Source organism: Athene noctua, chromosome 2 (assembly GCF_965140245.1).
Source record: "Athene noctua chromosome 2, bAthNoc1.hap1.1, whole genome shotgun sequence".
NCBI lineage: Eukaryota > Metazoa > Chordata > Aves > Strigiformes > Strigidae > Athene > Athene noctua.
Window position 1 is genome coordinate 132003085 of NC_134038.1, and position 14168 is coordinate 132017252.

General features: G+C 40.3%; 1 protein-coding gene across 4 annotated transcripts in view; it reads left to right on the forward strand.

Annotated features, from left to right (window-relative positions):
• Positions 1-14168, forward strand: part of NXPH1 (neurexophilin 1) — a 360999-nt gene that overhangs the window by 310643 nt on the left and 36188 nt on the right. For 3 of the 4 annotated variants that reach the window (XR_012633055.1, XR_012633056.1, XR_012633057.1), the window contains one exon: positions 4319-5441. The exons of the other annotated variant lie outside the window; for it this stretch is intronic. The gene's annotated coding sequence lies outside the window, so the exon portion shown is untranslated. Of the gene's footprint in view, positions 1-4318; positions 5442-14168 lie in introns of those variants that run through there. 4 annotated transcript variants of the gene reach the window in all.

Genomic DNA, 14168 nt, shown 5'->3' on the forward strand with positions numbered 1-14168 from the left:
TTTCTTAAAATCAATCTTTTTCCCTGATGATTAAACTGAACAATAAACTCCTAATTAGGAGGTTTTGAAAGTTCTGTTTTTGATGTTAGCTTTGGAAGTTATGCACTATGGGAGGTGATAGGGTAGTGAGGGTGTTTCTGAGTCATCCCCAATGCCCAAGCTGCTATGCAGGATATAAAAGACATGTGCAGGAGAAGAGAACTAGTCAGATTTGGAACTTTTACATCACTGTTACCCCTGAGATGACCTCAATTCATTAAAAAAGTTATTTCTTGGGAAGTGTCTTAAAAGGTTGTTTGAACTTAAAGCTCAGTCTTTGTTGGTATTCAGACCATACCTATTCTTTACAATATTTGGGGCCATGCTTTGAAGTTTTCTGTTTCTCCTGGGTATTCCAGCTAATGTAGTTCATTGTGAAATGAGAGCACAGAAAAATACAGTATCATCATATTACTTGTCTCAAACTTGAAATGCTGCAAGAAACTTAAAACGAAAATTTCTCTTATTAGAAATTAATACACAGTTGTAAATAAAATTTTGAAGACAACATTTTGACAATTGTTTTAACTTGGTATTTTCTTTTGTCTTGTCTTATGATATAGCATTACAGATCACATTCATGCAAAAATCTGTCTTCTGTCTTTTCACTATGTGTCCACTACTCAAAAGCAGCAGAATTTGTCACTGGAGTAAGTCAAAAGAATATGTAATCAGACTCACAATTTCTCTTTTCCATCCTTATTTTCTCAAGTTTCTTATCTGTGCACATACAGAGTTACATATTTGCTGTGTCACTCACTTTGCTGCAAAGAATGGCAGGAAGTTCACTGCTGGGTGGAAGAATATGCATGACTGCTCTGACCAGTCCCCAGAACTCTGGAAGCTGTATTTGAATGACGCCTTGGAAAAAACTCAACTCCTTCCTTCAGATTGTCCTGAGTTCTTTGCTTTTCATCCTCTCAACTGTTTCATCTTCTAGCTGGCCCTTGTCACATTTCAGAATTTGACATGATGCATGAAGTTCACTACAGGCTGTTAAAGTAGCTAGGAAATTTAAACAATTGATTTTACTCAAAAGAAAATTTGACAACAAAGTAGATTTGAAATTAATTTGGCAAATACAATGATTTTGATAAGGAACAGTTTTTATATAGAGATGGTGATTCGGTTGGGCTTTCTCTAGAATGCAAGAGACCCTTCTATGAGATCAAAAGACCACATGTACAGTAGTTTCTGTTGCTTTCTTTTTTGTCCTAGTAAGATCATCCAGAGGACCATTATTTTCTCCTTTCCTTTCCTTTCCTGAAACCTTGGGTGAATATATAATGAAGAAAACTGCTTTACACATGATGCACAGTTCATTTTTGTAAATCTTTGGTGCTCAGCAGGGTCCAATCAGGTCAGTGGGCTTACACTGGTAAGTTCAGTCTTCCTGCTATTTCAGTTTGCCCTAGAGACAGTCCCAACTAGTAAAGGAAGTAGCAATTCCTCCCAAGGCACATGCACTGAGCTACTCATGAAATTCATGCTGTCACTTCTCTTATTCATGCTGTCATGTGGGAAAGGCCCTTCTAAAAGCACTGCTGGAGATAAACCATGAAATAGAAATGCCTGTAGAAGGAAATGACAGTAGAAAGACTGCAAAGCCAAAGAAAACAAGCATGAGCTCAGCTCAAAAAGATCTTCTTTCTTGATGACTGAAGAGCTTTGTGGTCAGTGGAAAACTGTGTCAGGCAGGCAGGTGGCAATGGAAGCAGGAGGAGAATTTTCTGTCTATCAGTGTCACAGAAGTGTCTTTAAAGGGCAAGTAGTCCTTTACAGAAATTATCTGATCCACAATGCAAAACTGGATTTACAGCAGATGTGAAGTAATTCAAACAGATTTTATTATGTTTTTTGGTGGTCTAGTGAAGTCCCCACTGACTGGAAAAGGTGAAATTTAATCTCCATTTTTAAAAGGCAAAAGAGGAAGACCCAGGGAACTACAGAGCAGTCAGTTTCACCTCTGTGCTTGGAAAGATCATGGAGCGGATCCTCCTGGAATGTACTCTAGGGCACATGGAATATAAGGAGATGATTGGTGACAGTGAACACAGCTTCACTAGGGGAAAACCGTACGTGACAAATTTTGTGGCCTTCTACAATAGGGCTACAGCGTTGGTAGATGTCATCTACCTGGACTTGTGCAAAGCATTTGACACTATCCTATGCAATATCCTTGTTTCTAAATTGGAGAGACAAGGTTTTAATGGATGGAACGCTTCGTGAATAAGGCATTGTCTGGATGGTCATACTAAAAGAGTTGCAGTCAACAGCTCAAGGTCCAAGTGGAGACCAGTGATGAGTGGTGTTTTTCAGGGGTCAGTGTTGTGACTGGTGTTCTTTAACATATTTGTTGCCAACATGGACTTTGGGATTACACAGAATCATAGAGTCATCTAGGTTGGAAAATACTTTGAAAGTCATCTAGTCCAACAATTAACCTAACAATGACCGTTCTCAACTCCACCATATCACTCAGTACTATGTCAGTGCGACTCTTAAACACCTCCAGGGATGGGGACTCCACCACCTCCCTGGGCAGCCCATTCCAACACCTAAGAACCCGTTCTGGAAAGAAATAACATTTCCTAATATCCAGTCTAAACCTTCCCTGGCACAACTTGAGACCATTCCCTCTTGTCCTATCACTTGTTACTTGGTTAAAGAGACTCATCCCCAGCTCTCTGCAGCCTCCTTTCAGGGAGCTGTAGAGGGCGATGAGGTCTCCCCTCAGCCTCCTCTTCTCCAGACTAAACAACCCCAGTTCCCTCAGCCGCTCCCCGTACGACCTGTGCTCCAGACCCTGCACCAGCTTCGTTGCCCTTCTCTGGACACGCTCGAGTCATTCAATGTCCTTTTTGGAGTGAGGGGCCAAAACTGAACACAGGAATCGAGGTGCGGCCTCACCAGTGCCAAGTACAGGGCTCAGATCCCTTCCCTGTCCCTGCTGGCCACGCTATTGCTGACACAAGCCAGGATGCCATTGGCCTTCTTGGCCCCCTGGGCACACTGCCGGCTTCTGTTCACTGGGCTGTCAATCAGCACCCCCAGGTCCCTCTCTGACTGGCAGCTCTCCAGCCACTCCTCCCCAAGCCTGTAGCGCTGCTGGGGGTTGTTGTGGCCCAAGGGCAGCCCCCAGCATTTGGCCTTATTGAAACTCCTCCAGTTGGCCTCAGCCCATGGCTCCAGCCTGTCCAGGTCTCTCTGCAGAGCCTCCCTACCCTTGAGCAGATCAACACTCCCACCCAATTTTGTGTCATCACTCATTGCCATGTTTCCTTCTGTGTCTAGCAGGGGATGGAGGCTCTCTCTGGTCTTTCTTTTGCTGTTGATGTACTTATAGAAACATTTCTTGTTATCCTTGACTGCTGAAGCCAGATTAATTTCTAGCTGGGCTTTAGACCTCCTGATTTCCACCCTGCATAGCCTCACAACATCTTTGCAATCACCGTGAGCCACTGGCCCCATCTTTCAAAGGCTTTAAACTCTCCTTTTCTCCCTGAGTTTCAGCCAAAGCTCCCTGTTTAGTCAGTGGCCTTCTCTGGCGTCAGCTTCTCTTACAGCACCTGGGACAGGGTGCTCCTGTGCAATTAACACTTCCTTCTTAAAGAGTGTCCAGCCTTCCTGGACCCCTATACCCTTCAGGACCATCTCCCAAAGGATCCTGTCATGCAGGTGTCCAAACAATTCAAAGTCAGTGTTTTGAAAGTCCAGGATGTCAGTTCCGCTGCTGCCTCTCCTGGTCTCTCTAAGAATAGAGAACTCTTATTTCATGATTGCTATGCCCTAATCGTCCTCCAACCACGACATCATCCACCAGTCCTTCTCTGTTCTCAAAGAGGAATTCCAGAGAATTGAGTACACTGCTCTCTTTTTGGCTGGGATAATTTTCTTCAGCCAAGAGAGACCATAGCTGGAGCGTATGACCTGGATTTCAGCCAGGGTAGAATTAACTTTCCTTGAGCTGGGAGGGAAAACAGCTGGAGTGCCAGACCTGCATTAGACATTGGAATATTCCATATCATGTGACTTTATGCTTGGCATATAAAGAAGGTGGGTTCTCTCATTTTGGCTTCTGGTCAGCACACAGGATTTTTCATTCTCTCAGTATCTCTGCCAGGGAATGGGCTGTCCACTAGCCATCAGGTGGTGAGCAACTGCATTGTGTATTACCTGTTTGGAATTCCTATTGTTACTGTGGTTTTGTTACTATCACTAAACTTTTTTTATCTAACCTATGAATTTTTCCTTTCTATCTCTCCCCTATTTTACCAAGAGGAAAAAATGTTAGTGACTGGTTCCATGGTGATTGGATTCCAGCTAAGCTCAAGCCACAATATGCACTCTTAGCAAGTTTACAAATGACAACAAGCTGTGTGCTGCACTCGACACACTGGAGGGTAAGGATACCATCCAGAGGGACCTGGACAGACTTGAGACGTGGACCCATGCAAACTTCATGAAATTCAACAAGGCCAGATGCAAGGTCCTGCACATGGGTCAGGGCAGTCCCAAGCACAAACACAGGCTGGGTGAAGAGTGAATTGAGAGTAGCCCTGCGGAGGACTTGGGATATTAGTGGATGGAAAACCAACTATGAGCTGGCAACGTGCGCTCACAGATGAGAAAGCCAACTGTATCCTGGGCCCCATCAAGAGAAGTGTGGCCACCAGGTTGAGTGCGAGGAATCTCTCCCTCTAGTCCGCTCTTGTGAGACCCCATCAGGAGTATTGTATCCAGCTCTGGGGTCCTCAACATAAAGATGTGGACCTGATCAAGCAGATCCAGAGGAAGACCATGAGAATGATCAGGAGGCTGAAGCACCTCCCTTAGGAGGACAGGCTGAGAGAGTTGGGGTTGTTCAGCCTGGAGAAGAGAAGGCTCTGGGGAAACTTTATGGCAGCCTTCCAGTACTTAAAGGGGGCTACAGGAAACATGGGGAGGGACTCTGCATCAGGGAATGCAATTGTGGGACAAGGGGTACAGTTTTAAACTGAAAGAGGATAGATTTGTACTAGACATAAGGAAGAAATTCTTTCCTGTGAGGATCATGAGATGTTGGCACAGGTTTCCCAGACAGATTGTAGCTACTCCCTCACTGGAAGAGTTCAAGGGCAGGTTGGATGGGCCTTTGGTCAAACTGATGTTGTGGAAGGTGTCAGTGTCCATGGCAGGGTGGTTGAAACTAGGTGATGTGTAAAGTCCCTTCCAACCCAAACCATTCTATGGTTCTATGGTATGTCAAAACTATCAAAATGTCTATTTTTATGAGAAAGATTTACAAGTGAGAAATATTATCTATATCAAATAATTTCAATCAAGTCACTGCTCACCAGTCATATTATGTTTTAAATGGATATAAGTTTTTTAAAATGCATTGAGATGTTTTGTATTTGTTGTAATCAGCACTATTTCGGAATGTATCTTATTTGTTACAGTTTCTAGTTTTGAAAAATCTTGACTGTATTTGCAGGTTCAGAAAAAATGAATGAGGGATTCCATTTAAACATATAGTAAAATCCCTATGTCTCATTGTCAAGTGCATGTAGTGTGTTTTGAGGGGGTTATTTTTATTGCTTGTAAAATATTTGTTATTACATTTTTAAGGCAATTTAGATTTTGTTATTATGTGCCATAATGACATCTGTTTCAACAGAGTGAGACAAGATCAGACAGAAATCATTAGTATTTCCTGGATTCCAATCTGAAACTCAGAAATATCAACAACGGTTCATTGGTTTGAGTGCTTCTCTCTTACAACATTTTAGTAATATCATACAAAAAAAAAAAAAACCAAAACCCAAAACACCCCCCCCCCCAAACCTACATATGCAGTCTCCTATAATGAAAAACCTGAAACTAAAATAAAGTCTGTGTATATGTGTGTGCATGTGCAAAGTGGTACTTCGTAAAACCAGAATTAGGGAAAATAGAATATTATTTCATACAATGACTGCAATTAATAGCATGTATGTGAGGAAAAGATGTGAAGACAAATGATATGTGGGTGTTTCTCTGTCTACAAAAGTGGAATGGAGATTACAAACTGGATAAAAAAATAAATAATCCAGTGCCATCAGCACTGAGAAGAACTGCCAAAGATGCCAGCTTCATCATTTACTTCAGCTGTGCACCTGGAAATGCCACCTGGATTGTCTGTCACTGCAGCAGTTTCAGAAAGGTCTGAATATTCAGCCAGTGAGTATTCTCATGCTTTATCTGCTAAACATTTTAATTACTTTTGCAGCTAATAAATGACAGAGGAAAAAAATGCCTCTAGGATTTGGCTCTGTAAGCAATAGGGGTTGCAGTGGTTAAGAGTAACTTAATCTACTGTGCCAACAGATGCATCAGTAGACTGCATCAAGCAATCAAATAAGGATTAAAGAAAAAGTCACATTGGCTTTAGTTTTCTTAGTTTGACTGCTTGGCATACATTGGAGAAAACAATTAATTCAGGCTGTTTCTAACAAAGAACAACCTCAGAAGGTTTAGTATTTATGAGCACACCAGCTGAAATGCAACCTCCTTAAAGTTTCTTTAAATTTCCCATAATCAAAAAGGGATATAATAATAACTGTTTTTCACAGGGAATAGCTGTTGTTATAAATTAATGCCATTAACATTCAAAAGAAAAACATCCAGGTGAAGCACCACGGCTGTAGACTTAATTAAGGCACAATATTAAAGGCTGATGAACAGTGGAAAACAATTGGAGAAAGTAGGGGCTGATTATCAGATCACACAGGTTGTGGCAGCTGGTCACTGTCTTGGTGATTCCAGACTAACTGGATTTAAAACAAATGAAGGAAAATGCAAAAGGGAAGGCCTGAAAAATCATAAGACTATGCCTACATTGATACAGTAAATTTTCACATTGCTCTGAGCCTTTGCTCTCTGAATCTCCATAGTTCAATTTTTTGGCTGTTCATCCTGAAATCTCTGCTGAATTTCTGAGGATGAGATCACAGAATCACAGAATCATCTAGGTTGGAAAAGACCTTGAAGATCATCCAGTCCAACATTAACCTAACATTGACAGTTCCCAACTACACCATATCCCTAAGCCAGATTAAACTCCGTTCACCACAACTCTCTGGGCCCGGCCATCCAGCCAGTTTTTTACCCAGCAAAGCGTGTGCCCATCCAAGCCGTGAGCAGCCAGTCTCGCCAGGAGAATGCTGTGGGAAACGGTGTCAAAGGCCTTGCTAAAGTCAAGGTAGACAACATCCACAGCCTTTCCCTCATCCAATAAGCAGGTCGCCCTGTCGTAGAAGGAGATCAGGTTTGTCAGGCAGGACCTGCCTTTCATAAACCCATGCTGACTGGGCCTGATCCCCTGGTTGTCCATGATATGACTTTTAATGGCACTCGAGATGACCTGCTCCATGACCTTCCCTGGCACTGTGGTCAGACTGACAGGTCTATAGTTTCCTGGATCATCCTTTCTGCCTTTCTTGTAGATGGGTGTCACATTTGCCATCCTCCAGTCCAATGGGATCTCCACAGTTAACCATGATTTCAGGTAAATTGTGGACAGTGGCTTGACGAGCACATCTGCCAACTCTTTCAGTACCCTTGGGTGTAACCCATGATGGATCCTGCTTCTTTTGTCTTCTGCTTCTATCCATTGGAGTCTTTTTTATCCACTGTGGTCATACTTTTTTGCAAGCAATCACAGACCTGGAAGCAGAAATAAACAGTGTACAACCTGTTATTAAGAGAGCCGCAGATATGAACCTAAGACTCAGACTATGCTTAAGGAATTAGATTTATAGTCTATAAATGTAGAAGTATGGGTTTCATGATGACAGCAAAAGTGTAGGAAGGTTCACAGTTGTGAAGTACCATGAAGACATCATGAAGAAGACTGTGTGGTACAGAGGGACATGAAGAACAGAATGGAGGAACTCAATGGAAAATACAATAAGATAAGATCATCTCAGCGATTATATTTTTTGTGATCTCCAATTTACCACTGAGGGTCATAAGGAAACCACAGGATATGCAGTACTGGTAACCATGATGAAATGAGATCGGGGCACAGATAAAGGTTTGACCTATGTTAAGACAACACAAAACTGGTTTTACATGTAAATAACTGGGTAATAGCCAAGCACCCAGAAAATAGGGGATTATGGAAAAAATTCTGGTTTGTAAAATAAAGTATCAATACTTAGGTCATTCCTTAGTGTATGTTTCAGGCCTGCTGAAGTATGTTAGAAAGATCTAAATTTTAGAATGTTATGGAAGAAGTGTCAGGATTTATACACAAACAGACTCACTGAGCAAGAAAAGAAAAGGAGGCAGATGGCCTCAATAATACGGGGCCCAAAACCAAATGAAGTGTATATCGTTAAACATATCAGAGTCAATGAAGAGTCTTGTGAACTCCTTTTGTTCATGCAAATTCAACAGGAGGTTTAAAGTGAGATTGAACAAGGATGCTCTTCTATGTCAAACTTTCCCTAGATTGGAAACCTCTGAAGTGTTTAAAATAAGACTTTACAAGAGTATTCTTCATTGTGTGTGCCTTGATAGATTCTACATATTGTCATATAAAGCCATTTGTACAATTAGATGATTTCTTTCCAATCTGTCATATATAAAATCAAATTACACTTTAAGTAATTTATTCTAATTTTGCTTTCCAATGTGCTTAGCAGAAGACAATAAAACAGAAGAAAACCTGTAAGAATGCTGCTAACGTGTTTTTGAGGACAGAAGGTGCCCATTCCATAATCAGAAGGGGCATGGTAAAGTTATATTATCTTCATGATTACCTATGTGATGAAGAAATTTCTTTTAGAAGATACAACATCTCTTCCCATGGGTACTTAGACAGCTCCTTATCCTCCTTTCTTTTTGACAAGTATCTATGGGGAACTACAGGCCAGTCAGTTTTACCTCTGTGCCAAGCAAGATCATGGAGTAGACCTTCCTGGAAACTATGGTAGGGCATATGGAATATAAGGAGGTGATTTGTGACAGCCAACATGCTTTACTAAGGGCAAATTGTACCCGACAAATTTGGTGGCCTTCTACAACAGGGTTACAGTTTTGGTAAATAAGGGAAGAGACACTGACATCATCTACCTGGACTTGTGCAAAGCATTTGATACTGTCCCACATGACATCCTAGTCTCTAAATTGGAGAGATGAAGTTTTGATGGATGGAGCCCTCTGCAGATGGGAATTAGCTGGATGGTCACTCTCAAAGTGAAGTAGTCAATGGCTCAATGTCCAAGTGGAGACCAGTGACAAGTCGTGTTCCTCAGGGGTCAGTGTTAGGATCAGTACTCTTTAACATCTTTGTTGCTGACACAGACAGTGGGATCAAGTGCACTGTCAGCAAGTTTGTGAATGACACTAAGCTCTGTGGTGTGGTCAACATGGTGGAGGGAAGGGATGTGCCATCCAGAGGAAACTGGACAGTCTTGAGAGGTGGGCCTGTGCAAACCTCTTGAAGATCAACAAGGCCAAGTGCAAGGTCCTGCGCATGAATCAGGGCTGGGTGGAGTAGATTGAGAACAGCCCTGAGGAGAAGGACTTGGGAGTAGCAATAGGTGAAAAACTGACCTTGAGCTAGAAGTGTGTGCTCGCAGCCCAGAAAGCCAACTGTGTCCTGGGCTGCATCAAGAGAAGTGTGGCCAGCAAGCTGAGGGAGGGGATTCTCCCCCTCTACTCTGCTCTTGTGAAACCCCACCTGTGGTATTGTGTCCAGCTCTGGGGCCCCCAACATAAAGAGATGGACCTGCTCGAGCAGGTCCAGAGAAGGGCCATGACAATGATCAGGGGGCTGGAGCACCTCCCTTATGAGGACAGGCTGAGAGAGTTGGGGTTGTTCAGCCTGGAGAAGAGAAGGCTCCAGGGAGACCTTATAGCGGCCTTAAAGGGGGCCTACAGGAAAGATGGGGAGAGACTTCTTACCAGAGAATGCAGTGATAGGACAAGGGGTAACAGTTTTTAACTGAAAGAGGGTAGATTTATACTAGACATAAGGGAGAAATTATTTACTATGAGGTTGGTGAGACACTGGCACAGGTTGCCCAGAGAAGCTGTGGCTGCCCCCTCCCTGGCAGTGTTCCAGGCCAGGTTGGATGGGGCTTTGAGCAACCTGGTCTAGTGGAAGGTGTCCCTGCCCATGGCAGGGGGGTTGGAACTGGATGATCTTTAAGGTCCCTTCCAAGCCAAACTATTATACGATTCCATGATTTCCACAAAAGCCTTTGTATTCCTCCAAAAAGACACTTATTGATGAAGGTGGTATGGAGTAAAATACAGATTTTTCTTTATTCCTTGCTAACATAAAGAGATATGACCCCATCTAGTAAACAATGTTAATTGAGAGATGTTTGGGAATTCACCATTAAGAATCTTTTTCAGATAAAAATAATGTCCATTACAAAATCTGGATGTTCCTTTCCCAGTTCATTGATTAAAAAAAAAAAAAAAAATGTATTAATTGTCAGATTTTGTTGCGTTGTAGAAATGATGCTGAGCTGCTTTGAACTGAAACATTTGTCAGATATGCCTAGTTCCAAATTAGAAAATACGGAAATATTTGCTGTTTATATAGGCTGAGATTTTCTGTCATCCATATATAGAAAAGACCATAAGCAGCACTTTCTGACTTAATTATGTGTACATAATGTGTCCTTGACAGATGGCACACATTTCTTAACTTAAAAACTTGGTATCAGAGAAATGTTCAATGTAATTTTAGCTTCTTTTAATATTGTTTGGAAGCTTAATAAGAGCTGGAGATCCATTTTCACATGAGAACTAGTTGTACTACAGAGTACAGGTGGAGAACCCCTGAATTACTTCAGCTAATACTTGCTAAGTATGACTTTAAACATATTGCAGCTTTCTTATAGCATCACAACGATCTCAGGAGTCTGCTCAAATCTGCTAAATCTGGTAAACATGTATAATGATCATACAAATTAACAACAATTGTTGAAAGACTCCTGCCATGAATCCATGGCTGCAAAATGAGCAAGAGAAGATTTGAGCAAATTATTTGCCTTTTATTCTTATTTTTAAAATAAGAAGACTGGACCTGGATTATTTGACTTCTAAAATACAAGGTAATAAAAAATAGTAATAGTTTAATCTGTGTGTCTTTATTGTTAAATATGAAAATTCATGAATTATCCTCCATAAGTTCCTGAAATTTATTCCACTATGAAAAAATATTTAAAAAGTGAGTGAATTTATCTTAAATAATGAATTTTCAAGTGGAAGAAAACAAAGTGTGAAAAAAACCAGAATGAAAGGCATTTATTGTTATTCTACCCACTCTTCCTTCAAACTATTAATATATATATATAAATATTAAATTAGTTTGAATAGTACTTTTCTGGTTTTCCCCAAATTTGAAGTTAAAAAAATAGTTTAGAGTGATAATCCCTCAATATCTCACAATTTTTGGACCCTGTACCATAGTACACTCAAACTCTGGTAATGGGTAAATAGATAACACATATGGGATTGCAATAATTTTTTATTAGCATAATTGAAATCTCAGCAGTGCAATCAAAGAATTACCATTAGTCCAGATATGTCATTCTACACAGAATAACTACTTGTTACTACTACCTGTATTAAAAATCATTACTGTTGCATAGAAAGATAAGAATTTGATCATTAGAAAAATTGCTGTTGTAGCTAAACCAAGTGAAAACAGCAGCAGCAGGCAGGTTAAGTTCAGAGGGAGTAAGCCTGGGAATCCTCAGTCTTGAGGCCTTGCAAACTCAGTACAAAGCCGGTGTCCTGTGACAACCAAGGTCAATATTGTATCCCTGGGCTCCAATATTACCTCTCTGACAGAAATATGTCCTTGTTACTTGCAAACAAATCTTTATTAAGTGGCTAAGAACTATTAGTCAAAGTTTTTGTTTATTTTTTCTGTAGTCTTAAACTGATCCACAGAGTTCTATTAGTGAATCCCTCAAAACCTCAGTCCCTAATGTTTAGTGTGAAATATAAAGTTTTGAAATATCATAGTATAAATGCCTGCTTCAGTAATATCATGGTAACATAATGAAGCTTAATGGCACTTCTCAGGCAAAATTTAATAATTATATCCTTCCTTGTTTGGTCCCTAAATTATACTCGTCCTTCTTTATGAAAGGAACAGTTGGATTAAATCTATGTAATTGGTAATGTGTGCAATGGGGACATAAAGGTAAGTAAAAGAATAGCTCTGCCCTGTTTCTTCTCACACATACCCTCCCAAAGAAGTCTTTTCCTCCTCCACTGCATAGACATAGCAAGCATTTTTCTGTGGCTTTTAAGTAAATTTCTATGAGCTGTGAAACATACTAATTCACTTTTGTTCTATTACCTGCCACAGTTGCTCCACTTCATGCTTTCTCCTATTTCCAGGTAAAGCCAAGAAGCTATGAGGCAGATTATTCTGAGGGCAAGTATTAGTGAAATAAAGTTTTCTGCTTATTCTGTTCAAAGAATGCAGACGTTGCAAATACCTCCTAATAAAACACTATAAACTCAGGGTCTCCACTGTTAAATAACCCAAAATATGTTAAGATATGGAAATATTTTTGTTATAGTTTGTTATAACATTATTGAAATAATTAAGGAAAATAATTCTTTAAAATTACATCATATAATGACAGTACAATTAAAGAAGTTGTTTACTTGTTTTTAATCCCAGTGAAGATTAAAATAAAATTTTAAATCATGCATGTTACACCTTTTTCAAATCTTTCCCTTGCCTGCTTGGCCAAGAGGCAGAATTCAGAGAAGAAATAGAAGTTTACTGTTAAGTAACACGATACAGAGTGACCCAGAGAACTGGCAAAGCCTCAGAGAGAAGTGTCAGCCTTTGAAAATTATTTCTGAGGTTCATTGCCTATCACTCACATGTATCCACCAAAAAAGTTGGAGAATATCTAATATGTGAGATACAATACATGCACCAGCACCTGTTTGCAGATGTAATAACTCATTTTGAAATCTCTGCTAGTTATCTATTTACACTTTTGTCTATAGTTCTTCTGATAAAATGTAGATATCTTTATAGTTCTGGTCAAAAAATATTGACTTGGCTTTCAGTAAATGTTCATCCTCTTGAACAGTTATTCAAATGAAATGTCTGAAGTTGCTGATGCTTTTTTACCACTAAAATATGGGAGCAAAATAGTCTCCAAATCTAGGCAACACAATTGCTATGTCAAATGCACCCTGAGGCTCTGAGCGTGTGCATCAGTCACAGTTATAGTGCAAATGGGTGGGTCTGACTGATCGTGATTGAGTAAACTGCCAGCATAACTGAGTGAGATTGAAGATGACTACACTGATATGCTTGAATTGGCATTAGTATTAATGAACAGGACAGCACATATCTTGACATGAGTAAGTGGTCACAGCCTGGGAGTGTGGAAATGAATATTAGCTCACATGACTTGGTATAACTCCGCATGGGTGTATGTGTGACACATGAGTGATTACTGGAAGTCAGTATTGGTGGGTGGGAGTAGCAGAGTGTCACTTTATATAAATGAGTATCCCTGACAAGGGGCAATTTAGTTGCTGCCTAAAGATTTCCTGTTGGTACAGAATAACCTACCATCTACCAGTGACAGAATATGAACTCCCTTCAGGCAGTTACCCACTACTTTCCATTAGGTTGTGGTATTTCTTAACATTTCTGAAACTAGAGATCTGTATCACTCTGATTAAGGTTATCTCAGAGGATTTTGTTGGAAAGGGATTATTGTGTTTAATCTTGGATGGAATCCAAGCCTTCATTATTGTATAATTTCCTCAGTTTTTCTAATAGACGATATCTGTTTCCTGATTGATGGGATACTATCTCTCTTTCATGTTCCCTGTCAAAAGAGACTTCTGAAATGCTCAGGACATACACCTATTTATATGTATGTCTGTGCATTTATGCATGTATGTATGTTTATAATCCTTAAAAAAAAGTAATTAATATGACTTTAGAAGAATTTAAATTTAGATATAATCTTGATTTCAGGGTGGTAGAGATCACTTCACCCAGCACTCATCAAAGAACTGGAAATGTTAATATTTGAGAGCATGTTCCGTTAGCACTTTCAAAACTGCACTGGAAGTAGGTCCAGCGTAATGCA